Below are 26,247 nucleotides of genomic sequence, written 5' to 3'. Positions count from 1 at the left end.
CCTGGGTTTTTTTTTTTTTTTTTTTGAAAATGGACTTACACAGATTTTTCTTTATCTCAGCACATGGCTCATGTATTAACAGACCTCTGTCATGTGTTGACTGAATAACAGATGCTCTTGGTCCTGATAGAACAATGCAAAGTTCTCTGAGTCATGCAGAAATACTGGACCAAGAATTTGAATCTTGTTATCCTGAGGTATGTAGCTTCTTTTTCCCAAGTAAATGAGCCACACAAAGAAATTAAAAATTCACCTTAATTGTTTACATGCTTCAAATAGTACTATGATATATATATATGCATACATATATATACAGTTTAAATAAATAAAATTCAATTTAATAGAATACTCAGAGTTAGAAAACTTAGGATTTCCAATTATCCTGATGGTAAAAATAAGAACACAAATATGTGTGACTCTTCTACCTCTACTCATTTTTTTCTACTCTGGCATCGACCATAATTCCTATATTACCTGGTCTATATCTCTTAGGTAGATATATCATAATTGATAATAAAAAAATATTCTAGCTCCTCTTACTATCTTCTTTTATCACTCTTTCTTCACTTTGAGAATATCTTGTTTGGAAATACCAAGAGAAGTTAAATAAGATAGCAAAAGAGCATTAAGAAGACTAGCGTTGGTACCAGAACTATGACATGAAGTACAATTAAAATTTCTAAAAATAAAAGTAAATGATATCTCTAATTCTATATTTACAAAACCCAAATTTATTTATTTATTTGTTTGTTTGTTTATTATTTATTTATTTTGGTGGTACTGGGGTTCCTGGAAGCCTTCTACCTCCGGGCTACACTCCCAGACCTATTTTTACCTTTTTTTTATTTGGAAACAGAGTCTCCTAAACCAGCGCACGTGGCTGGCTTCGAACCTGCGCAATCCTCTGCCTCCCAAGCGCGGGGATTACAAGCGTGTGCCACCACTCCCGGCTAAAACCCAAATTTATAAAAGAACATTACAATTAAATGTTACATCTAATGAAAATCATGCAGGAAAAGGAATTCAAATACACATTGCAATATATTCTTTTACATTTTAGGGGGAAAAGCAAAAAAAAATTATGAGCATTACAAAGGCACAAAGTTCACTTTAAGTAACTGAAGCCAACTGAAAAAAGTTATTTATAATTATTGTAACTCTACATCTGAATTTGTGATCATATCTTGGTGGCCTATTATGTTTATTGTCAGATTGATATTGAATACTGCTGTAGTGACATATCTTGTTAAGACAAAATATAATGGGATTGTCCCAAAAAATTATATTCAAATTACACTCTTTTTAAAAATTCTGTGACTTCCTATTAAGTTTTAAAATTTGCAGAGGAAAACACAACTTAAACATGTGATGTTATGTCATATTATTGTCAACATGATCCTTTGTCATATAGAAACATAATAAATCTATTGGGGAGGAACTTTTTATGAAAATAGAATGTCCACACACATTTATAAATCAAACTTTTAAATAAGAATTTGATATTCTTTTTGAATCAAGAAACATTTTTCTAATATCTTTGAGGAAACTTTTAATTTCCTATTTTCCACAGTTCTCTAGCCAACAGCCCAGATAATAAAATGATATTCATTAAATTCACAGCACCAAGTTGGGCATAATGTCTAATACTTTGAGAGACAGTATTATCATTTCAAATGATCTCAACATCTTGTAGAGGTCACAAACAAAAGAAGAAAGGTAAAAAGAAAAAGTGAACATGAAAAACAAATTCAGTTCCACAGATCCAGGGATAGGTATGGAGAATAAGTGAGTAGGTAATGATGATAAAACATTATCTGTATGCCATATAACTCAAAGTTGAATGATTAGGATAATGAATGCAGAGATCATCAGGTAGTTTTCTTATTATACCTGGTCAGGTCTGGGACTTTTCATTTTGTGGCCTCTTTATACCAAAATGGTATTGAAAAGTTCATCTTTAAAAGAAATATTTGAACCAAGGCCTACTGCCTGATTTTTGTAAATAAAGTTTTATTGGAAAACAGCCACACTCATTGATTTCTATATTGTCTATGTCTACTTTCATTCCAAAAGAGGCAAGTCAAGCAATTGTGATTGACAGCATAGCTTGCAGAACTATTTATTTACCATCAGAAAAAGTCTGCCAACATTGATCCAGACAATACCTGCAAATTAACCAGATTGACCAATGCTTAGTTCAAGATAATGACAAGATGCCTATAGAAGCCCTTCATTGTTCACTTTGCTTCTGTTTTCTTCTATTTTGCTTCAAAGTTATATATTTTGTCTTCCTCCATGTATTACAAGAGTGGTATGTCTTAAACTCAAAAGCACACACTTTGTAAATTTCTACTATTCACTGGCGGAATGACCTTTAGTTGAATTCTCTCTAATTCTTTTCACTATCCTGGTCATGGAGATGATGCATTCAGTATTATCACCACAAAATCACTCAACTACTTATCCCCAACAGTGTTACCTCCTTCGAGATGGATTTTTCTCATTTACAAGATAGAAATAATCATGTTTTAACCTAATATTGTTGTGAGAATCAATGAGATAAGACATGGTAATCATTTTTGTCACGTTATGATTTAGAACCTTTTAATTTGAGACAGGGACCATGAAGCTAGATGTATTAAAATGTACTTTTTGGGTTTTCTTACTATGATTTCATCTTATCTTGGTAGCCCTATTCAAAAGTATGCTTCCATACATCTGTTATTTATTTAAAACAATATCAAAAAGGTTTTCATCTTTATGACAAAATACTTAAGATTTTCAATTTATAGTACAGAAAGATTTATTTGGGTTCATATTTTTGGAGGTTTAAGCCCAGGTTAGTTGGTGTATTGTTTTTAGACCATTGGAAAGATCCAATGGTGTAGAACATGTGGTAGAGGAAAGGTGCTCCCCTCAGGTATCCAGGTAGCAGAAAGGGACCTCTACAAAATTGTAATACCTCAGCCTCACCCCTGATCTACTGAATCCTATTCTGGATTCAACAAATAAAGAAACTTCTGATCTACTGGATCATATTTGGTATTAAACAAACCAAAAATATATATATTTCATATTCTCCCTACATTTGAATGGCACTCTTATAGTACAAGTCCTATTTGGCAGCTATTAAATGGCGCCTTACAATTAATTTGTGAATATAATTTCAGAAAGAAGGGAGGGCTTGGAATCAAAAGGAAAACCTAATTATAGTTCTAACTCCACCTACCTGTGTTTTCTTTGGAAAATCACTTAATTTCACTGAATTTCACCTTCCTCTACTATGAAAGTAGAAAAAGTAATATATAATTTAAAAGATGTTTGAGCTGGGCATGGTGGTTCATTCTTGTAATTCCCGTACATGGGAGGCTGAGACAGGGGGATCACAGGTTCACAGCCAGCCTCAGATACTTAGTGAGGCCCTTGAAACTTAATGAGACTTTTTTTTTTTTTAATAAAGAATAGGACTTCTGGGAAGATGGCGACCGAGAAAAGCAGCATTTACTAGCCTTGCTAAAACTCGATCTCTATTGCCACAAAATCAGCGCTTTTCATAGCCAGAAAACACTAGCAACAGAGGGGGAAAAAATGTAAACACAAGGGACAGAGAAAAACAGACTAGAAGAACAATCAGAGACCAGAAAATAAATCAAGCCCATATGCAGCCACGTAGCCACGCCAGCACCATCTTCCCTCACAGCACCAGGCTCCAGAAAGAAAAGGTAAACAAGGAGCTGAATTGAGCAGCTGAGGATCATTTGGGTGTGATTCAGCAGTTCTTTCAGCACAAATAACGCCTAAAACTCCAAGTGGCCAAGCTCATCACACCTTCCAGGAACTCAGAATGGAGCTCAAAACTAGAAAAGAAATACGCCAGCCTCATGGCCGAGGGCATGGCAGCAACACCATATTGCCAGCAGCATCAGCGAGTTCACCACGCCCTGCGACAGCTCCTGATCTGTGCGCACAATAATCATGAGTAAAATTGCGGCCTCTAAAGGAGAAATCCCTGTACTGCACTCCCAGGGACTTGCACAGCTTTGATAATCTCTTTGGAGATAGTGGCGGCTGAGATTACCACAGAGTCGAGATACAGAACACCCGAAGTGAAGTCATAGTGACCCAGGGAAGGCACAAAATTCTGAAATCATGGGAAAGAGGAACAATAGAGCAATGAATGCCCACAACCCCATATCATCAGAACCAGATAACACAGAAATTCAGAGAACTCCAGAAGATCAAATCAGGAATATAACTGTAGAAATAATACAGGACCTTTGAAAAGAATTTAGAGATAGTCTAAAAGAAATAAAGGATGTGATCATTGAGGTAAAGTCCTCAATTCAAAGAATATACAATCGATTAGACCACATGGAGAACAGAATTTTGCTCCTAGAAGATGATCACTCCAAAAGAGAACGAATAATTTATAACTTAGAAAAAAATCCAACAGCAGGAATCTGACATTGAAGAAATATGGGCCCATTTTAAGAGAGCTAATTTAAGAATAATCGGAATAGAGAAGGGAAAAGAAGATGAAACCAAAGGGATCAATAATCTCTTCAAGGAAGTAATAGCAGAAAGTTTTCTAAACATAGAGCAAGAGGTGGATACATAGGTCCAGGAAACTTATAGAACTCCCTTTAGACAGGATCAGAGAAGAGGTTCCCTACACCACATAATTGTCAAAATGACCAATGTGGAAGCCAAGCAGAGAATCTTAAAGGCAACAAAAACAAAAGGCCAAGTGACATTCAAAGGCAAACCAATTAAAATCACTCCAGACTTCCCAAACCAAGTCATGAAAGCCAGAAGAGCTTGGAGTAACATATTCCAAGTTGTGAAGTTTTATGACCCAGGTTTTCTTCTAAAAGTTTATAGTCTTAAGATTCACATTTAGGTCTTTTATCTATTTTGAGTTAATATTTGTATATGGTGTTAGGTAAGGGTCCAATTTTATTCTTTTTCATGTAATTATTATTTTTCAACAATATTTAGTGAACAGATTATTATTTCCTTCACCAAATGTTCTTGGAAACCATGTCAAAAATAACTTGACTATATATGGAAGAATTTATTTCTAGGCTTTTTATTTTACTCCACTGGTTTATATATCTGCCTTTATAGCAGTACTACACTGTTTCAATTATTGTAGCTTTATAAGATTTTAAATCAGAAAATGTACATCTTCTAGCTTTGTTCTTTTTTGAGATGTTTTGGGTATTTAGAGTTCATATTTCAGGTTAGGATAGATTTTTTTCTGAAAAGTAAATAAATGTATGATAGTTTCACCTTAAAAAAAGAAGAAAATGCTCTGGTAAGAAAGAAAACAAAGAGAAACATTGAAATATTATATCTAAGTGATCAAAAGCTTAATATCAGACAAATGAATCTGTTATGTGAGATTATCATTAATTTTGGATAAATTGCTATGATATTAGATGTCAACCACTAAGCCAAGCATGGGAAGGAGGGATGGGGAGAGAATGGGGAGGGGACTGGAGAGGGGCTGACTGGGCAATGTGTGCATGTATGTCTACAGAAGTTTTTTTACCCCATTACGATGTATGAATACAGTGCACCAATAAAAAAAAATAAAGAATAAAAAATAGGGCTGGGGGTGTGGCTTAAAGGTAGAATACCCTGGGTTCAATCCCTAGTACTGCAAAAAAAAAAAAAAAAAGAAAGAAAAGATGTTTGAGCACTAAATGACATTACTTTTATGTATGCAAACATACTGCATAGTACTGTTACATAAGTCTGATAAATGTTGATTTTATATTTTTCTTCCCTTCTTACCAGAGCAAAATTTCTTAGAGGAAAAAAATTGTGTATTACACATTTTTCAGGCTACCCAACATCTCAGGGAAAGATAACTCCAGGATTTCAAGAAATTGTTTGCTTGCTTATTATACTCCTCTCACTAGAATCACTAGAATATCTTCTCTAAATGCACATGTTGGGAATAAATGCCTTATAGTAAAGGACTGAAGGACTGATTATGGTGAGGAAAATTCATTGCAATCTAACACTTTTTTTTTTGCATTATCAGGAATGGAACCCAGGGGCATTCTACCTCCAAGCTACACCCTCAGCCCTATTTTTTATTCTTTATTTTGAAACAGGGTCTCACTGAGTTGCAAAGGATTTCATTAAGTAGCTGAGGCTGTCCACGAACCACCATCCTCCTGTCTCAGTCTTCCAAATGCTGGGATTACAAGCGTGGAACACCACACTTGGCCTCTTTTCTAGTCTTAAAACTTTTCATAGTATACATGAGAAAAACCTGCATGTATTTTTTGAATTATTGTATGCATAATATTATTACTTATTTTAGAAAAGTTATACAGAAAACTATAGCCACAACAGTAAAATAAAACTGGCAGTTTTTGTTCCTGTTTTAAGTTATCCAGCTGTAATTGTGGACAATGGGTCTGAGTTAAAGTCACCTCTGAGATCAAGAGAATAGGAGAAATATGTTTCTTTCCAATAGAAATTTCCTTAAGAGAATAAAGAGTATTTTTTTTGTATACTAAGACTTGCCAGCCTAATTCAAAGAGAGAAATAATTATAAAATATATCCTAATTTTTACCACATCAAACAATGATAAGCTTATATTATACATAAAATAATTTTTACAAAGGCATTGTTTAAAAAAAATTGGCTATGGGTAAAAGCTATAATATTTATTCTCCTTTCTCTGGAACTAACTACCACAGATCCAAATTTGATGCTAAGAGTAAAATTAATTCTAACCTTCAAGTCTAGGATTCTGTGATTCTGTGTTCTAATAGGATTGACCTGAAAATATTTTACAACATTCAAATAAATAAATTGACTCTCTTTGTTTTCATGTGCCCATTACCTGATATGAGTAATTAACATCCTTACTCCTAAGAGTCTACAGGATCCCAGAGGCCTGAGGGTTCATATCAGGGTCTATTGTCCTAAGTATAGCTGTAACCCCAAATCAGTATATTTTCTCCTGAGCCCGGTGGGACTTGATATGTCACTTCACACGCTGTAATTTCACAGAAACCATAAATGACCTTTAATGCATCAGTGACTGCATCAAATGTTATGATAAGTTTTTTAAATGACTGAATAACTTTGGACTATTGTAGGAATGTAAAATACCAAAAGGAAGTCAGGGAGGTAAATGAGGTTTTTTTTTTTTATTAAAAAGGATTAAAATATTTTTCTTTTTGTGTCTAAGAAGCCCATTTATGAAAGAAAAGTAAATTTCTATGCTTTTCAAACCTTTATTTTATGTCCTTTTTTCAGCATTTAGCATTATATAATCTACCAAAAAAAAAAATGCCTTGAGGTCTATATCTGCATATCATCAACCAAAATCCAAATCCTATATTCAATTCCAAAAGCATGAAGAATAATGTAGACAATGACTGTCAATTTTCCTGTGGGGAAATCAGGGTTTACCTAATAATGAGCCAAACATGCTGACTGCTTTACCAATACTACCAAGATTCCCCACAAACTCTGTGCAGAAATCAACCATTCACCAGCCATGTGGCACACACCTGTAATCCCAGTACTTGGGAGGCTGAGACAGGAGGATTGCAGGTTTCAGGCCAGCCTCAGCAACTTAGCAAGAACATGTTTAAAAATAAAAAATAGGGCGTGAGGTGTAGCTCAGAGGAAAAACACCACTAGTTTCAATTCCCAATACCACACACACACACACACAGAGAATATATATATATATATATATATATATATATATATATATATATACTGTATATGTAATCTGTATATGTATATAATCTGTATATATATATACATATATAATCTGTATATATATATATATATATATATATATATATATATCACACACACACACACACACACACACAGAGGAGAGAGAGAGAGAGAGAGAGAGAGAGAGAGAGAGAGAGAAAAGGAAAGGAACACTGACCATCATAAGCACAGCCTCTCCACGCATGCTCCTCGGTGCCGCAGCCCTCTCTCCCACCAGTGTCATACAATGGTCTCCCTGCCAGCACCACCCTTTGCACAGTACAGCCCTGACTTATACTCTAACTTTTGTCAGCCAGGCCTGGTCTCCAGTAGATCTGGGAAATAAAATTTCAACTACAATTCAAGTCAAGAAACAAAAACAACAATAACAAAAAGAAATGTAAAGCTTACATAATATGTGTTCAAGGTACAGGAGCAAGTGCTAGGAAAATCAGGTTGCAAATGAAGAGCATGTGTATAATTTTGGCCCTCCAAGAGCATGCAAAACGGTAAAACCAAAAACAAAGAGAGAGAGAAAGAAAAAAAAAAGGTGCTAAAGAAAGATATAATTAGATGTTCTAGAAGTTCTCAAAATAAAACAAGTGAGTTTTACTGAAGACATTGGAAAGAAACAACTCATTTCTTTGTGGGAAGATGAGGAAATGTATATGAGAGAACAAAATATCGAAGCTATGAGTACAATTTCAACAAGCATAAAATGCACTTCTGACTGAAGAAATAGGAGAAATGTAGCAGATACATGTGAGAGTACATCATGTGTTAGGGAAATATTAATTAACTGAGGAGGAAAGAGCATAGAAAAAAGGGAGCGTGGTGGGGAGGGAAATTGGGTAGTGAGCTGGGGTCAATTTAGTCAGTCAATGAACAATATTTGAGTGTCTCCAGTGTCCCGGGCATGCCATGGTAGGCCCTGCATGTAAATGGGGCGTGAAAGTACACACATAATTCTCCTCTCAATCAATTGCATCATAACATGGTACCATAAAGAGGCAAGAATGGTGAACTGTGAAAAGCCAATGAGAGAGGGTTGGCAGTGTGGAGGCATACCACAGAGACCTGCAATGGGATCTTGCCTGCTCTGGGGATTCTGGGAGGCATTCTCCAGGAGGGATACCAGGAGAGAAATCTACAATATTCTATCTCCTCAGGCAAAGAGATGAGAGGACAAGAACATCAGAGATGGAAAGGCCCATTTAAACTGCCACAATCCCAGGATGAAAAATGAGAGCTAAATCTGGAAAGTAAATAGAAAACAATTTATGTGTGAACTCAAATCCATCATCAGAGTCCTGGAGAACCACTGAAAGTTATGGGTGGCCTTGATCTGTAAAGAAAACTTTTTCCTGGATCAGACAATTCTAGTACTCAAAGAACTTGGCATATAAGGCAACACACATATCCCATTTAGCAGAGGGTTGTATTTCTAGAAATGGATGGAATGAATCAGCAATAACTGAACCTCTGTTAGAGAGGTCTGTGTTCTCGTCTTCTGCTTGAGAGACCAAGGGATAGAGTCATTCCCACGCTTTTCCAATACCCTGAAATCCTGGAATGCTTCCAGCATCTTGTGCTCACAACTGTACTCCATAGAATGGCCGGTCAGTACTTCCATGCAGTGCTGATGTTTTGATGCCCTTTATAAAGCCAAAACACCCGTCCTTAATTGCCCACAATCTTTACCTGGCTCTCCCTACCAATTCATTAAGCTCTGTCAGCCACTTGCAGGAGTTAATTTTTATGTTTGGTAAGATATTCTTTGCTTGTGTTTTGGGAGGTGGGGCAGATCCATTGCAATTTCTGGCGGCCATGCAAAGTCAAACATATAATAATGGCATACAACATACAATAATTGCCAAAGAGAGACCTGAAATGAGAGAGAGCCCTTGCAGTGTATAGTAACCTGACACTCATTGGTGGAGAGCACAGCACAAAATGGCACCCTAGCTCTTATTGGCTGAGAGGCTCTACTGACAGAGAATGCTCAGAGGACCATATGTAGATGTTTCATGATTGTATTACATATGAGTTTACACACAGGTCATTTTTAGAAAAAAATTTAAAGACAAAATACATTATAACATGTCAAAAGCCTTACAACAAATTAGAACATGAAATTAAACTTAGATTTTTTGGATGAATTGGTTGAAATGATTGATCGTGTTTTTTATGTTTGAAAATAGTTTGTGTAATGTTAATAAAAGTGTAATAAGTAGCATGCATTCAGAACAACATGTTTTGATGCATAGAATATATGAAGGCTTAAGTAAGGTGAGCCAGAAAAGATTTTATGGTCTTACAGTCACAAGAATGACAGCTCCAAGATGATAAGAGATCCCTTCTAAAAGAAAATGCACAGTGTCACTCCTGATAACTTTTGTTATAAGGTCTCCTTCTCAAGCCAATAGCATTATAAGGAGCAAGCACATATGCAAATGTAGCAACTAATAATCAGAGCCAGAGTAGCATGAGGCCTTGTGAGATTCACAAGGGGGCGGGGAGCAGCAATATAAGGGCTCTGAATAGGAAGAGGACAGAAAGTGTGATAACAAAAAGAGGGATGACCTGAGTAATAAATACAGAGAAATTCACAGAGCCTGAGGTCTTGAGAACTTTAGTTTTCTGTGCGGATCACAGGCTTGTTCATTTGCTCCAAATGAACAGGCTCTAGACAGGGAAACAATGAGATTCATTCACTTGGTGGCTTTTGTTAACTGACTTGGCCCATAGCAATTGTGGCCTTTTCTCCTTTGAATATTCTTCTTGCCCACTGATATCCTCTGGCCAGGCTAAAATAATTGGGATGGAAGTCAGGGAAAGGGTCTTAAGGACACATATTTTAGAAAAAACAAGCAAATAACAACAACAAAAAGACAAAATCCAACTACAGGATGTAAATGAAATTTAAGAGAAGCAAAAATTAAGCCAGACATGGTGGCACATCACTGTAATCCTGGTACTTGGGAGGCTGAGATAGGATTGCAGGTTCGAGGGCAGCCTCAGGATTTAGTGAGACTCTCAGCAAACTAGAAAGACCCTGTTTCAAAACAAAACAAAAAAAGACTCAAAGGGGGTGGGGGGGTAGCTCAGATGTAAAATGTCACAGGGTTCAATGCCCAGTATCAAAAATAAATAAATAAATAATAGCAAAAGTGGATAGAAAGGAAACTGGCACAGAGATTACTGCCCAAGGGAGAGAAGAAGAACACTTAGATTAGATTGTGAATGTCATGATAAATAATCCTATTATTATTCTGTGTCTCTCATCAGCCATATGGAAGTTCCACTGCACAGTAGAACAAGAATAGTCTCTTCTTGACTGAGTATAAAGTCCAAGAAGAAACACTTGTTGCTCATTTCTCCACGTCACACTCCTCCAGCTCACGTCCTCTGTCATTCCTGGTTGTTGGTGAAACCATCCTCACCTGCCATGTCCTCACATACCTACAGCTGCATCGCAACCCCCAGGGCCTCCCCAGGCCTCAGGTTCCAAGCTCCCCTGCGGCTTTGGTTAGGGAGGTGGCAGGAAAACCACAGCTATTCCACATGGTTTCACAATAGCTCTTCAAAGAAGCCTTATTCCCTTTCTGGAAGAAAAAAAAAAAAAAGAGCCCTTGAAGAATAAAACGACTTTTATTTGGTCCAAGTTACATGCAAATACACTGGACCACACTGATTTGGACCCAGGTCTGTGTGATCTCAAGTCCTGGACCCTCTCACAACATGATGCTGCCTCCTGGAGGAGTGAATCTTGGCCTCTCCTTGACCCATCTTTGTCATACACAGTGCCAAAGGAATTGATAATTTTTTTTTTTAACCTGGACTTTGCACACACAAAAAAAACTTAAATCCAATTCCGTGTATAGGGAAGACTGTGAAGATAAAAGGGGATTTACCTTTTCTCAGCTTCTCAGCTATTTAACCAACTGCCAAGAGAGGATCGATCCATATGCTGACTGCATTACAACTTGAGGTTGGTTTGTGTAGGAAAAGGGGCATACTATTTTTACAATCCTAAAAGATTCTCTATGGCCATTAGAGATAGGAACAGAAAGTACAAGATAATTACATGGCGATCACTAGAAATGTTTTAATTAGTCCAGCATGGTAAATATTGCGTAGCAATAGAAAAAGAATAAAGAAGAGCTCAAAACACCAATGTTACTAAAAGAATAATAGTAATATCGCCTACTATGTGACAGCTGTGTACATTTGACTTTTCAGACCCTGAGTCTTTTCATCTCCCATGAGGTAGGTATTCCTATCTCTTTTATTTGTAGGGAAACTGAATCTTAGAGAAGCCAAGCCAAGGATGCTCCAATCATGAATAAAGAAGATAGAATTAGAACCCAGGTTTATATTTACTTCCCTTACTTTTTCTCCTATATGATTCATATTATCTCTCCCTCTCTTCCTCTCTCTCCCTCCCTCCTTCCTTCCCTCCTTAGATATCTCTATGCAATAAATTAGAGAAATTTTTAAATTTGTTTGTACGACACTATAAGAAATACAGCAAGAAAAACAAAAATGAACAATTCAAAAATAATGATGGCTCCCCTTCCAAAGCTCACCATCCAGAACAAGATCACTAAAATATTTATTAAGCACTGATATTATTTAATAATTATTAAATATTTATTGACCACTAATATCCTAGTGGTCTAAACTTACTTTTAAAAATCATTTTTTCACGCAGAATTTGGGAGGCTGAGATAGGAGGATCGTGGTTTGTGGACAGCCTCAGCTACTTAGTGAGGCCCTTTGCAATTCAGTGAGACCCTGTTTCAAAAATAAAGAATAAAAGATAGGGCCGGGGCCAGGCATGGTGGTGCACGCTTGTAATCCCCGTGCTTGGGAGGCGGAGACAGGAGGATCACACTGGTTCGAAGCTAGCCATGCGTGCTGGCTTAGGAGACCCTGTTTCCAAATAAAAAAGTATAAAAAAATAGGTCTGGGAGTGTATCCCAGAGGTAGAAGGGCTTCCAGGAACCCCAGTACCACCAAAAAAAAAAAAAAAAAAAAAGATAGGGCTGGAGTGTGGCTCAAAGGTACAATGCTCCTGGGTTCCATTCCCAGTACAGCAAAAAAAAAAAAAAAAAAAAAATCATTTTTTCTCTTGCAAATAAGAGTACTCTTCCCTTCAGATCCTTTCATTGTAACATCAACAGATCACCATTTCAAAGTCACTAATATTTGCAACTTAACCTTTTTAACCATACCTCTATACGTAAGTATATAAATATGTATGTGTATGTTTATGTATAGACACCTACATGTCCTACTTATAGATGCATGTATCAGACTCAACTTAATTACATTTTAGGACATTTATAAGTGAAGATAACAATCTTTCTTTAAAATAGTTTGCTCTTCAAGCAAATTGGAAAACTGACCTACACAACTGCCTTTGTTTTATATATTCAAATGAATCGGCTCAATATTATCAACATCAAGGCATTTTCATTATTTTTTCACTTTTCAGTAAGTTCTCTAATCGTGGATCTGTACCTGACTCAGAAATAAGCATAAGCAGGGCATGGTGGCTCACACTTGTAATCCCAGCATCCAGGAGGCTGAGACCTGACGTTCGCGGACAGCCTCAGCTACTTAGTGAGGCCCTCTGCAACTAACTGAGACCTGGTTTCAAAATAAAGAATAAAAAAAAACCAGATAGGGCAGGGGGTGTAGCTTGGAGGTCTAATGCCCATGGGTTCCATCCCCAGACCCACACACACACAAAAGAAAAGGTTAAATTGATATTGATATTGATATTGATATTCTTTAAAAAATTAAGTGCCAAATTTTTAATTTTAAAAACTTAAGTGCCAAAACAGTCTCACATATGACTTCATCTTGGTTATACTTGATCCTTTTTCCAAAATTAAGGAAACAAAAAAAAATGACTCCTGTGTGCCCAAGTTAGTTTTGCAATTAGAGGCAGAAATTCCGATTACTAAAGACATATGTCAACTTAACATCAGATCAGAACATTAGATTTTCTCATTTGGACCACCAAATGTCAATCAGGAAGCCATGACTGGCACTAGCAGTTACTGCTTCTGGACTTGAGCTGGTACCCTGAAAGCCATAGGCTGTTCTCCTCATTCTTTCAACCAATCCCTGGAGTTATGTGCTCCCCGTAGGCTGACATCCCTAGATTAATCACTGGACACATAACAAAGCAACAGATGGCCTTTGGATTTCTAAAGACTAATGTTGCAATGGTGTGTGTGTGTGTGTGTGTGTGTGTGTGTGTGTGTGTGTGTGTGTGTTTGCCTTCCTTTGCCTTTCGGATTGACAGTTTAAACATTTTTTTTAATTCAGCAGCATTCTGTTTAGATACTGTAAGTTGGATTTTTGCACAACCAACCATCAAATATGCTTCAAATGGAGGAGAAATGAAACCTTGCTGAAGAGCCTGTGCAGAGTAAATGAATCCCCAGAGAGCCTGAGGAGCACTCAGAGAGAGATGCTCACTGAACTATCTCCTAACTGCAGGGGTGGTCTACCTCCTGTATAAACGTAAAGCCCCATGAAAGCTAAAAATAAAGGGAACATAGAAGAGTAATGTAATGTGTTCACCATTTGGGGCTTCAGAAGTGCACAGCAAGGTTTCCTCTTGGGATCACTACACTTTGTAGTTTGTTTCTCTGTGTCCTACATCATTACCTTCTTTCAGACACCTGAACAGTTCATGTTTCCTTAACCGGAGCTGTGCTGTTCAGAGCAACCCCCAAATCCTTCATTGCAAAGAAGGCCATTATATAGTAGATAGAAACCTTAAGAGGAAAAATCCTATATCAACTGGTGGTATAATCCCCAAGGGGAAACAGACTTTAGTTGAACAATCAGAAACCTGGCTTGCTTTATGGTGTTTACACTGCTGCTTGCTAATGGATCACCATAAAGGAAGCAAAAGGGCTCTTACACCATTGAGTAGGCTATCATGGGAGTCTTCTGAGCGTGCCTTTTTTATTTGCTTCAGTCAGGTTAATGAGCTCACCAGCCCACTTGATGTTGAGGACTTTGTAACAAAGCAATCTCTCATTAAATGCTGCCTGGCACCACTCTCTTGAAGCAAAGGGACATTCAGATTATTGAATGCCTTTGTACTCCTCATTCCTACCAGGCTATGGAGTCCAGCAGTGGCATCAGTCCCACACACTTCCTGGCAGGCATCCAGTCATCCGCCTGCCCTCTTCAAACTGCATGGGCATTTGCCAATCTAAGCAGCACTGGTAGGCAAACAAGCATGGCACACGACTCCTTTGGCTGAGAGCCAAATGTGCAGCTGAACAATCTAATTTGTTTCTACTGTAGAAGGAAACATTCTTCCCTATTCTACTCTATTCAGCCGAATTTACATGTAGAAGTTTTGTTATGGTACAAAGGAATGTGTATTTATCTACATTTCCTTTTTGCTTTTACACCTTTTTAGTCTCAACAGTGCAGGTCATGATTTTTGTCTGTGGCTTTATTTTAAGTACCTCCTGGCTGACAGTTTCTTCAATGAAATGACCCCAGAGTGTTATCAGCTTGCTAGCAGGTGTGTCTCTATTCAGAATCTTGCAGACAGAAGTGCATCCTGGGTAAAGAGCAATCTATACACAATCCAGCTTTTTTCAACATTACTCATGAGATTTAATGGTTTGCAGCCCAAAAAAGTAAAAAGATTTTTTTCAAGTTTGATTTTTTTTTAGTGTTGATAATACCCAAGGAGGTACTGACCTAAAATATAATCACATGGTTATTTTCAGATGCATTTCATTATATTTTAATATACCAGTTATACTTTGTTATTAGCAATGTCTCTTTCCAAGCTATTGAATGCTTACTTCTAAAAACTTGAGGGCATATAAAACAGATGCTCAAAAATTAAGTATAATTTTAGCCTTGACATTACATTTGGGCATACATGAACATGTAGGGGTATTTTGAGATCAATTAAAGCTATAACCATGGTTATACATTCTTATTCTATTCAATTTTCAAATAAAATCTGTACAAAACTTTTCTTGCTATTTTAGTACAGCTCTTCAAAAAAAAAACTTAAATTACCATCACCTTACAAAGCCAGAATGTTTTGAAGATTTGTACATACTTAAGAAGAGTCTTTCCTATCAAATTTAGTAAAAATAGTCTACTCATATTCCTGAATTTGTCCACAGGCTCTGGAATGCAAATTTAAAACAACCCCTTGAAAATGATTCAAATTTAAAACCAAACCAAAGTAAAATAAAAAGAAAATGTGTAGTTTAGAATAAGGCAAATAAATGTAAGAAAGAAAACAAATATTCATAAAAATAGCATACTTTCTCTTCATGTTTTTAAAATACTAGAGTAAAGGAGATAATGATATAATAACACTTACTTGTTTTATTTAAGCTTGCATACACTATCAGGTTTCCATTCATAAGATACGCACTTTACAAAATAGCACCATTGTGGAGAACAAAACTAAAGTCCTGCTCTATAGATGATTTTCATGCTTGTTGCACAGTTAACATATATACCTTTACAGTTTATTAAAAACATCAATTCAAATTTTTCTAAATTTTAAAATACATTTTCTAGGTCCAGATTACTCAGTATCAAATCTAGTAGTTAATAAATATTTTACATATTTAATTTCAGAGTGGTTTTTCAAAAAACTTTCATTTCATATCACTCTATTATAATGGATTGCTTGCATGCCTGGTTCTAGCTATTATCTGCTTAACTAGTAATGTAAAACTTTTCTTCAAAACAAATTTAGCTTTCAAATTCAATCACTAATTTACCTTAATATCATTTGCTATAGTCTCTTATCAATAAAGAGGTACACTTAGCAGAGAAAGCACATAATAATCTAGTTGCGTCTGGTTCAGTATTATTAATATTTTAAGAAAAGAACAAACTTGGGTAAAATTTATACTGTCCATTGTAATCTTTCCTAAAGAAGGGGATGAAAGTATTTTAAACAAATTTCTGGTAGCAAAGGAAAAAAAATACCCCAAAAGACATAAGAAAGTATCTGGTATGTAGAATGAGCTTTTCTTTCTAGATGGGTTTTTTTTTTTTAATTGTTGTTAAGAATGTTTCAATCTGATGGTTTATTCTATTTCCCAGGCAATAAGGCACACATAGATATTTTCATCTTAGGTCGGTATGAATATTTGAAGTCTTGAAAAAAAAAGCATTTATTTGATCATTTAACTTGATTGAGTGAGCTAACTACATATTTTGATAAATTGTAGTCAGTTTGTTGTAACAGGTTTTAGGTAAGTCTGACTTCCCTATTTGAAGCAGGAAAATTCTCTATTATTATGGCCCAGGTAACTTGCTATTATCTTTACTGGTATAAAATCTACAAAAAATTGAGAAATGCCCCAATAACAAAAGATTATGTTATTATTTGTCTAATAGAAATAATTTGCAATTTCTGAGTATTCATAAAGACATCGATTCATTTTCAAGTATAACTGTAACTATCTTTGAGAAAATTGAATAGAAAAAAGTTAGAGCATGATTACAAGTAAAATATGATGAAAGAGAATGCATATATATTCTTTGCTAATAATTTTGAAATATTAATATCTTTGTTACTTAGCTAAGTTTTAAAATCCTATGACATTATAATCATACGATAACCATCTTGTCTGACATCTTACTAACTAACTGAATTTTTGTTTCTGAAGTAATATATTTGATAATATCACAAAATTTACATTGTGTGAATATGTATGATTAGATGTTAAGACATAGCCTACTCCAGTAGATGCTAGCCAGAACCAATTCAGTTTTTCACAGGACTACTGTTTTAAAGAGTCAAGCTATCATAAAATTATGTATACACAAACCTCTCGTGTGTATACTAAAAAAGACTCTGCTTTTAAAAATGACAATTTCTGTTGAAAACATGGATAACTGAAGATTTCAAAGCCCATAATCCTGACCTGTATTAAATGATTTGGATAAGCAGATCGGTTGGCTAAATTCTCTGCAAGTAGTCTTCAATTTTTTATCTAGCTATTTATAGAAAGCTGCAGAAACAGCTGAGCTGACTGAAGTGATGTCACATTTGCTGATGGAATGGTTTGTTCCAGAGCGCTCTCCAAGGCTGCATGAGTCTACTTAAGGTTTGGTACGCAACTCTAAGCAGTGAGAAGGTGTAAACACGGGCATTTTTCAGCCCCACCAATCAATAGCGCATTGATGACTTTCTACTGACCTTTAACCCCACGAGGAATACCAATAGCACCGTACTGAATCTTCCCGTCTTCAAGGGCCGCCTAGCATAAGCTACCAATTTTACAATCGATCAAAAGTCATCTCTGTGAATAAAGCTTGAGATTTCAGGCAACAGCAAGCAATTTTTGAAAGGTCAGGGCTGGGTTTTTATTTGCTTGACCTGTGCTTTCAACTTGTATCATAGTTCTTTATAACCACTAAAAGTAGTAAGAAAATTTCAGATTTTTTCCCCATGTATTTTTAGTAAGCCTTTGGGCATTTTCACTGTCCCTAAAAGAATATGGTTGCATGGCAACCTTCGCAGTTGCTATGGAGACTCCATGTGTAAGCAGCTGCTGCAATCAGCATTAACTCCAGGCTTGCAGGTTTGTCATTCCAATACATAGGGAGGGGGAAACAAATAGGCCGGCGCTCTGCCGTAAAGGGGAAGTCACCTAGATAATGTCACTCACAAACATATGTTCCACAATTATTCTTTCCACTGTTTTATTGCTGCAATTATAGCTAAACTAAGATTACAAAATTATATGGTTTTAATTTGCCTCTATTGACTATGTTTCACTTCCATTAAAATTAAGTCTGAACCCATTTATGTAGAAAACTGTTGGCTTTCAGGGAAAAAAAAAAATTTTTTTTTTTTGCTTTCTCATTTAATGTCAACAGGAAAAAGAAAAATTCATGTCCACAGAAGCCTTTGTATGAAACACACAACTTAGTCAAAATATAAATTAGCCAAACATGCAAAGCCCAGCTCCTGTTGCAAAATTTCTTCTGTTAGTTCTAATATTTTCAGTTGTGTCAGGAATAGACTGCAAGGGTACCTCAGATGACACTGATCCAAGGCTTTAAAATGTAAGCAGAAATGCCAGTTAAGCCATCTTAAGCCCTTTTCCTTAACTCATCCCTTCAAGATTAAATATTGCAGCATGTGATTCCAATATCAAAGTCCTTAAAAAGAAAACTCAAGATCAGAAGTATTAGAAAAAGTACCGTTGATACTGCCTTCCGACTCATTTTTTTTTTATCTAACCCTGATGAGCCTTGGATATCGCCAGGGTCCTTGATATCTAATAAATTTATTCCATAAAAGACAGGATCTCTTAATGTGTGGGGACAATATTATTAGCTTAGTAGTGATTTGCAAGATGCATTAATTGGCCATGTTTTTGTAAATAGAGGCTTAAACATCATGAAATAATAAATATTTACTACCATTAATCTAATTCTTCAGTTTCCTATTTGAAGATACACTACTTCTTTATGAAAATTGAAGAATTATCAAAAATCAGTATGTTACTTAAGGCAATGTAACTACTTACTTTCCAATTTATGAGATGTAATACTATCAGACAAGCAAGAAGACAGTTTTTTATTATATTTAATATGATTCTAGAGACAGCATTTTTGTTCTCTGAAACAGAATGGTCACCTTTTATTTTCAGCTTTTGATCTTTTAAAATAATGATGAATCCACAAAATAAAATATTTATCAAATGTATATCTGAACTTATCTAAAACAGCTGAAATGGAGCTGTGTTAAAACAGAGCTTTGAGAAAAACATGAGAAGTGTCAAGTATTAAAGATAGCTATCTAAGTTGAATATTATGTAGAAAGTAATCATGACTATTTTTATTATATATCACTTAAAAGCTTACGTACACACATGTCAGAAAAGATGTTTCTTGAATGAACTAACAGTATATAAAATTTCTGTGTATACATATGTATATATGCAATATTAGTGGTATTATCTTTATATTAGTAGAATAGCACATGATAATAAAACATAATTGCCCATTCTAAAAAGCCTTATTTAAACACATTTAAGAGGTGAAATTTAACAATAGCTAAAAGGTAGCATATTAATATGTTCATTATTAAGATATAACACAAAAATTCTGAAACTTGTAATTACCATTTTAATGGATCTTTAAGTAGATATTTAATTGCACAATTCATAGACCTCCTTTTAAGAAAAAAAATCCAAAATGTTGAGTTATCCAATGTTAGGATGATTCTGTTAATCCCATGTTTTCATTTTTTTTTACCTCTCAGCATATATTAAAGCAAATATTCATTTATAAAATTCAGTACAGCATAAGAACTGTGCATCCTCCCACAGTCCTCGTTCACCACCATTTGAATGGGAGCTTATTTGGGTTTAGAGAATCAAGATCTAGTCTAAAAACCCTGAAAATGAAAACACCAGTAGACCCTTAAGCAGAGCTGTTAGCAGGGATGCTGTAATGCACAAATCCAGATAACATTAAGTGACCTATTTTTAAAGCCTGTCCAAGAAAAGCAACATCAAGGAATTGAATTCTGTGCCCTTTGCTTTAATAGTTCCTTGTCATGCAATCTTCAAATCAGAAAGGGTGATCACCACAAAACAAATCCCCAACCTGATACATACAACAGGGGCATCTTCTGCAGTCCTGCAGGCTGGAGCTGTGGCCTATTCGTTTCAGCCTGCGTTTCGCTGCAATACAGGGCAGACACCTCACACTCAAGTCAGTGCAAACTTACCAACCAGGATTCAAAACGAAGGCTTCTCTACAATAAGAAATGTGAAATGATAGTAGATGATTTAAACAGCAATCATCCCTCAATACATTTTATATTAATCAAGGTACTACATTTTGATTTGCATAATAAATACACATGAAAAAAATTAGTTTGCACAAATTTAAAGTAAGATTGTGATTTAACTTTGCTACTGTGAAATTAAGGTATTGGAGTCTTTGACTTTTATAATAGTAGAATATGCCCTAATTAATGCAGCAAAGGATATTCCTATGGTTAGAGACACAAACTATACTACAAAATGGATTTCTAATGAATGAGCCATGAGTGCTATTTTCTCTAAAAATGACATGAATCTATAAAGCAATTATTTGGATAATTTGAGTACTAAATCCCGTGACTGTGAATGCAAAGGTTTTATTTGGCTTGAATAAAAGGAATTAGCCTTGTACCTTGAGTACAGTATGCCAGTATCAGTTACATTATTTTTATAGCTCACTAATAAGAAATAAATGCAGTCATTTCCCCATAGTACTTGAAAAATATCAAATGTATAGAAAATTTCAAGTAATACAACAAATACCCATATATTCTTCACTTCATACAACAATGATTAACGTTTCTGTCACATTCATTTCCTTTTTCTCAGTCAAAACTTGCTGTATATTGGCAATATCGTGTTTCAACCTAGAACATATTTTCTTATGCTGAACCTTTTGAAAGTAAGCTACAAACATCATGACATTTCACCCCTAAATACTTCATCATGTAATTCCAAATAGCAAAGGCAATTCTGCTACATAAACCACAATGCCATTACCATAGTTAATAAATTTAACATTGATGCAATAGTACTTCCTGTTTATAAAGTTCAAACACAGAACACCTCCAGCTCTCTTGATGATGTCCTTTAACTTATTAGGGCAGGCAGAGGGCTATGAATCCAATCAAGGATTATAGTTCACATATCACATCTAGTTGTATATCTCTAGTTACCATTAATCAGGAATGGTTCCTTTGCATTTATCTTCTATGTATTGAAATTTTTGAGGAAGCAATCTGAGATGCTTAAAGGGCTTACAATTTAAATTCCTTACAATCATTTTCTACTGATTAGATTTATGTTAAACATTTTAAGGCAAGAATAGCACAAACGATAAAGGTAATTTTATACCTGGCCATAAAAGATCACTTTCTCATAAAGGATGGTACCCAGACTCTACCCCTGGCGTGTTCATTTTTTTCTTACTAATCTGAATGAATAGCTAGGAACGTGCAGTCATTTGCTAATATCAACAAAAGTATCAAAATTTACAATTCATTTAAAATGATTTGGTTTATTAGACTTAGGTCCAGGATCCTTCAGCCCTTTTACATGTGTGACTTATAAAGAAAACTTAGAGTGTCTAAACACTTTGCAGTTAAATTCCTGTCCCTCAACCCATCTACCTCTAATAGAATGGTCAGACTGGAAATAAGGAGTTTTACAGCACCTTTGTTTCCAAAACAATGTTTTTACTAGCATTATCAAATCTACATTATCAAATCTACCATTATTTCATTTCTGGAACACCAGCACAAAATGAAAATTATTTGAAAATAAAACATTTCTCTTCTAGGAGTGGAGACTAAATATAATTTTTGACATTTAAATGTTTTACTAATTCTACAATTTAAAAATAAAATTGAATACACCAAAACAAAGGTATTTCATTAATGAAAAAAGGAAATGTATTTATAAAAAATAAAGGAACTCTACAAAATGTAAAAAAAGACTCAGCCTACTTAAGTCCACCTGTCAATTTACATCTGCAAATGGACATTTGTCATTTTTTTTGAAGAACAAAGAATCAAGAAGAGATCCTTAATATTTCCTTTCTAATCTCATTCAGTCATATATTATCTAGTGCTTGGTTCTGATTTGCAAACAGAAGACTACATTTGAAACACTTATGCCCAATAGGCCACTTAACATTGGCTAAAGGATATAGATCTCACAGCCTGTTGAAAGCCATCCTATAAAATGGAAAATAACACACATTTATTCCTTGTCAAACTATCAAGTGTGCAGCTACCTCAAATGCCAGAAAACTCATTTGCTTTTTAAGTATTTTAGAATTTATTTTTTATTACAATTGTGAGCTTTGAATCTTTTATGTCAGGATATTTTGTAAACTTTAGATCTTTATACAAATGCTGGAATAAAGAAACCGAGTGCATGCAAATGGGCATGGTTAAAAACTCCAGCTTTCACATACTTTTATTGACTGCATTGCCTTTTGGTCTGTCTGAACCTTAATTTCCCTTATAAAATAAGGATGCTAATATCTCTCTCAAAATTAATTGTATGAAAAGTACACAGCACATAGTAGGTGCTCAGCAGGTTGAAACAGTTTGCAAGCTTTTAAAAATCATAGTCACAGGCCTAGTTTCATATATTATGCTACTAATTTTACATATTATACTATTTATAGACAAGCATATAAGTCTACTGTAAACTTTCTTAGATAAAGGTTCTACTTATAATTCTATGGCTAATTAATATACACATATGCACAGGCACAACACACATATGTCAATGGGAAAATTAGGTATAAATAAAATTCTACAAAGATTTAAAGAATGTAATTGACTTTAGTGGGGTAGCTATTTATTTTGTTTTCCATATTTCTTACATATCTGCATTTATAATCCATAAAATAAATATATGGCCAAAAAAACTGGACAATAGAAACTCTGCTTATGTACTTATAACCAAGAATTTTTTTTCAAAAGACATATATTACTTATCCTCCTAACATGCATATCAAATCTGAAGAGGAAAATTATCTAGCACATGGCCAACGCCCCATTAATTGCACATACATGATGCAAAGCCACAGCATTACAGGAGCCCAAGAAGGGCCTTCTCAAATTAAGTTCATGTCTGTGCTGCTGCTGCTGCTGCTCTGTATCCTCATTTTTATTTATGTTTTAGTTTTACCTCCACCTTTCAGATAGCAGTATGATGTTTTGCCTTCCAACCTTGCTGATTATTTTTCTTTAAAAAGGGTACATAGGATTTTCTAGCAAAGAAACATGCTTAAAAACATGTTCAAGTATTTGCTTTCCCTAACAGATCTATGTTTTAATGAATAACCAAGTACTATATAAGTATGTAAATCTTACCCCGTATAGCCTATGTAATAAATGTGTCTTGAAAGAAGGAAGAGAAAAGGGAGGGGAGAAGAGGGAAAAGGGGAGGAGGAAAAGAATTGTAACAATTTTTTTAAAAAGAAACTGAAACTCTGAGAGCACTTAATTGTATCTGTATAATTCCCATGCAGTCACCAAATGTACAATAAAATTAAAATGCTAAGTATTCTTACATATAAAGAACTCAAAGATTCATGTCTTTTTAAAATAATTTCTGTTAATTAAAAACAGAAACAATTACCAGACTATCTCCTTAAATGTAAATTTTTGAATCTTGTAGCTCTGTTTATATTTGGAAATAAAATGGCACGTCCTCTTTTATGATCTTTAAAGTCAAGTTTGCTAAAGTTTCTGCTGAGAGTAACTTTATAAATTAAATAATTTTAGAATGATTTCTAGCAGTAGTAAAATATAAACCAAAATAGTTACCATAACACCAAATATATATATATGCAAAAATAAAGTATTACATGTTATTTTACTAAATCAATGTAAACATTCATTTATTTTTAACTATAAATAATCATATAAAGGCTGCATTGTTTTTCTAGAAAACATTGACAAAAATCATTGTCTACTCTCAATATTAAGCTAAAGCCTGAGATAATCTCCTCGCACTCATTGTCTATACTCCCACCAAACATTATGATCATTTATTTAAACCGCGATCTAGCCAGGCGTAGTGGTGCACACTTGGAATCCCAGTACTTGAGAGTCTGAGACAGGAGGATAGAGAGTTCTAGGCCAGCCTTAGCTACTTAGTGAGTCTCTCCACAACTTAGTGAGACCCTGTTTCAAAATAAAAAATAAAAAATAGGGCTGGGCGTGTAGCTCAGTGGTAGAATATTCCTGAATTCAAACCCTGGTACCACAAATAAATAAATAAATAAATAAAATAAAATAAAAACTTGGGCTGGGCATGGTGGCGCACGCTTGTAATCCCTGCGCTTGGGAGGCCGAGACAGGAGGATCACACAGGTTCAAAGCCAGCCCCATGCACTGGCTTAAGAGACCCTGTTTCCAAATTTTAAAAAATAGTATAAAAATAGGTCTGGGAGTGTAGCCTGGAGGTAGAAGGGTTTCCAGGAACCCCAGTACCACCAAAAAATAAAAATAAAATAAAATAAAATAAAAACTTTGACCTATTACTTAAAAACTTAAATTTAGGACACTTAAGGGGTTTGCATTTAAAACTTTATTATTTCTTTTTTTTCTGATTTTCAACTTAAAGGCCCTAATCACATTCTAACTTCTTTCTTTAAAAGGCAGATAAGTTTGACATCAAGATAATCCCAATAATTTAAGACATTTTTAAAGTCAAACAGCATAAATTGAGCATTTGCAAAAAATTTCTTAGAATACTTTTTCTCTTCTTACCCTCACTTTGAACTTAGTTTTTCCAAGAGAAAAATTTTATGTTATCATCTACTATAACCACAAAAACTCACCAACTCACAACTTTTCTAGTTCCATGGTTATCTATTTCTGCCATTTTGCTTTTTTGTGTTTTTCTGATGAAATCGTGTCTGGTCCTAAAGGCTGTGATGTCCACTCTCATTCATGGACAATTCTGTCATTATAGGACCTGGTACAAATTAAATCACCTGACCAGAGGTATAATACTGACCCAAACCCCTCAAAATTTTCATGGAAAGAGGATAATCAGATTCTAAGCTATTTTGTGTGGGTTTTCACAGGAAATTCCTTTTAACAAAGAAGCGATATGAAAATGATATTCACACTGCAAAGATAAGAACAGCAACTAAAGGTTTACAAAACCCACTAGAATAGATAATTCAACCCACTTTATAGTAAATAAAATGCTGTATATATTTCTGTGTTTGGTACCCCAAAAGACAATTATATGAATCAATTTTCTGTTCAGTCTTTATAATCCTACAGATGAAAGCTGCCCTACTGGTCCTAAATGCTTTTTCATCCTAATAGTAAAAATAAAAAAGGCTACTAAAAAATGGGGTTTCACTGTGGATACCTTACAAAGTGCACACCATTGCAATATATAAAACATACCTACTCCTCTAATGTAACTAATTGCTAACTTGGTTCCTTTAGTCTGAAATATTATCATGATGCCATTAGTCAGATCATGATGCCATTAGTCAGATTGTCAATATTCTTTCAACAGTAATACTTTAAATACCAAAATTGTATCAAGGAATCCTACTATTAAATAGATTTTATGAACATGACAACTCTAAAGCAATATTGTTTTGATAGTGAATACCAACAAACTGAATTTGTTTGGCCAACTACTAACTTGCCTAATTTTAAATTCTTGCTTCTTAAAAGCATGATATAGAATATTCACACTCTCAGTAAAATACAACAAAGTGGCTTTTGACAGTCTAATCAAATTGACTTATAGTAATCCTTCTATTTGAGAGGATGAGAAAATTATGATAAAAGATCTTAAAACAAAGCTCTGATATTAAATGCTGTATTCTACTTGTATTAATTGCTCTAAACAGAGACTTTAAAAAGGAATGAAATTATATCATTC

Source organism: Muscardinus avellanarius (genome assembly GCF_963383645.1).
Source record: "Muscardinus avellanarius genome assembly, chromosome: 4".
Taxonomy (NCBI): Eukaryota; Metazoa; Chordata; class Mammalia; order Rodentia; family Gliridae; genus Muscardinus; species Muscardinus avellanarius.
This window is presented reverse-complemented; position numbering follows the sequence as displayed.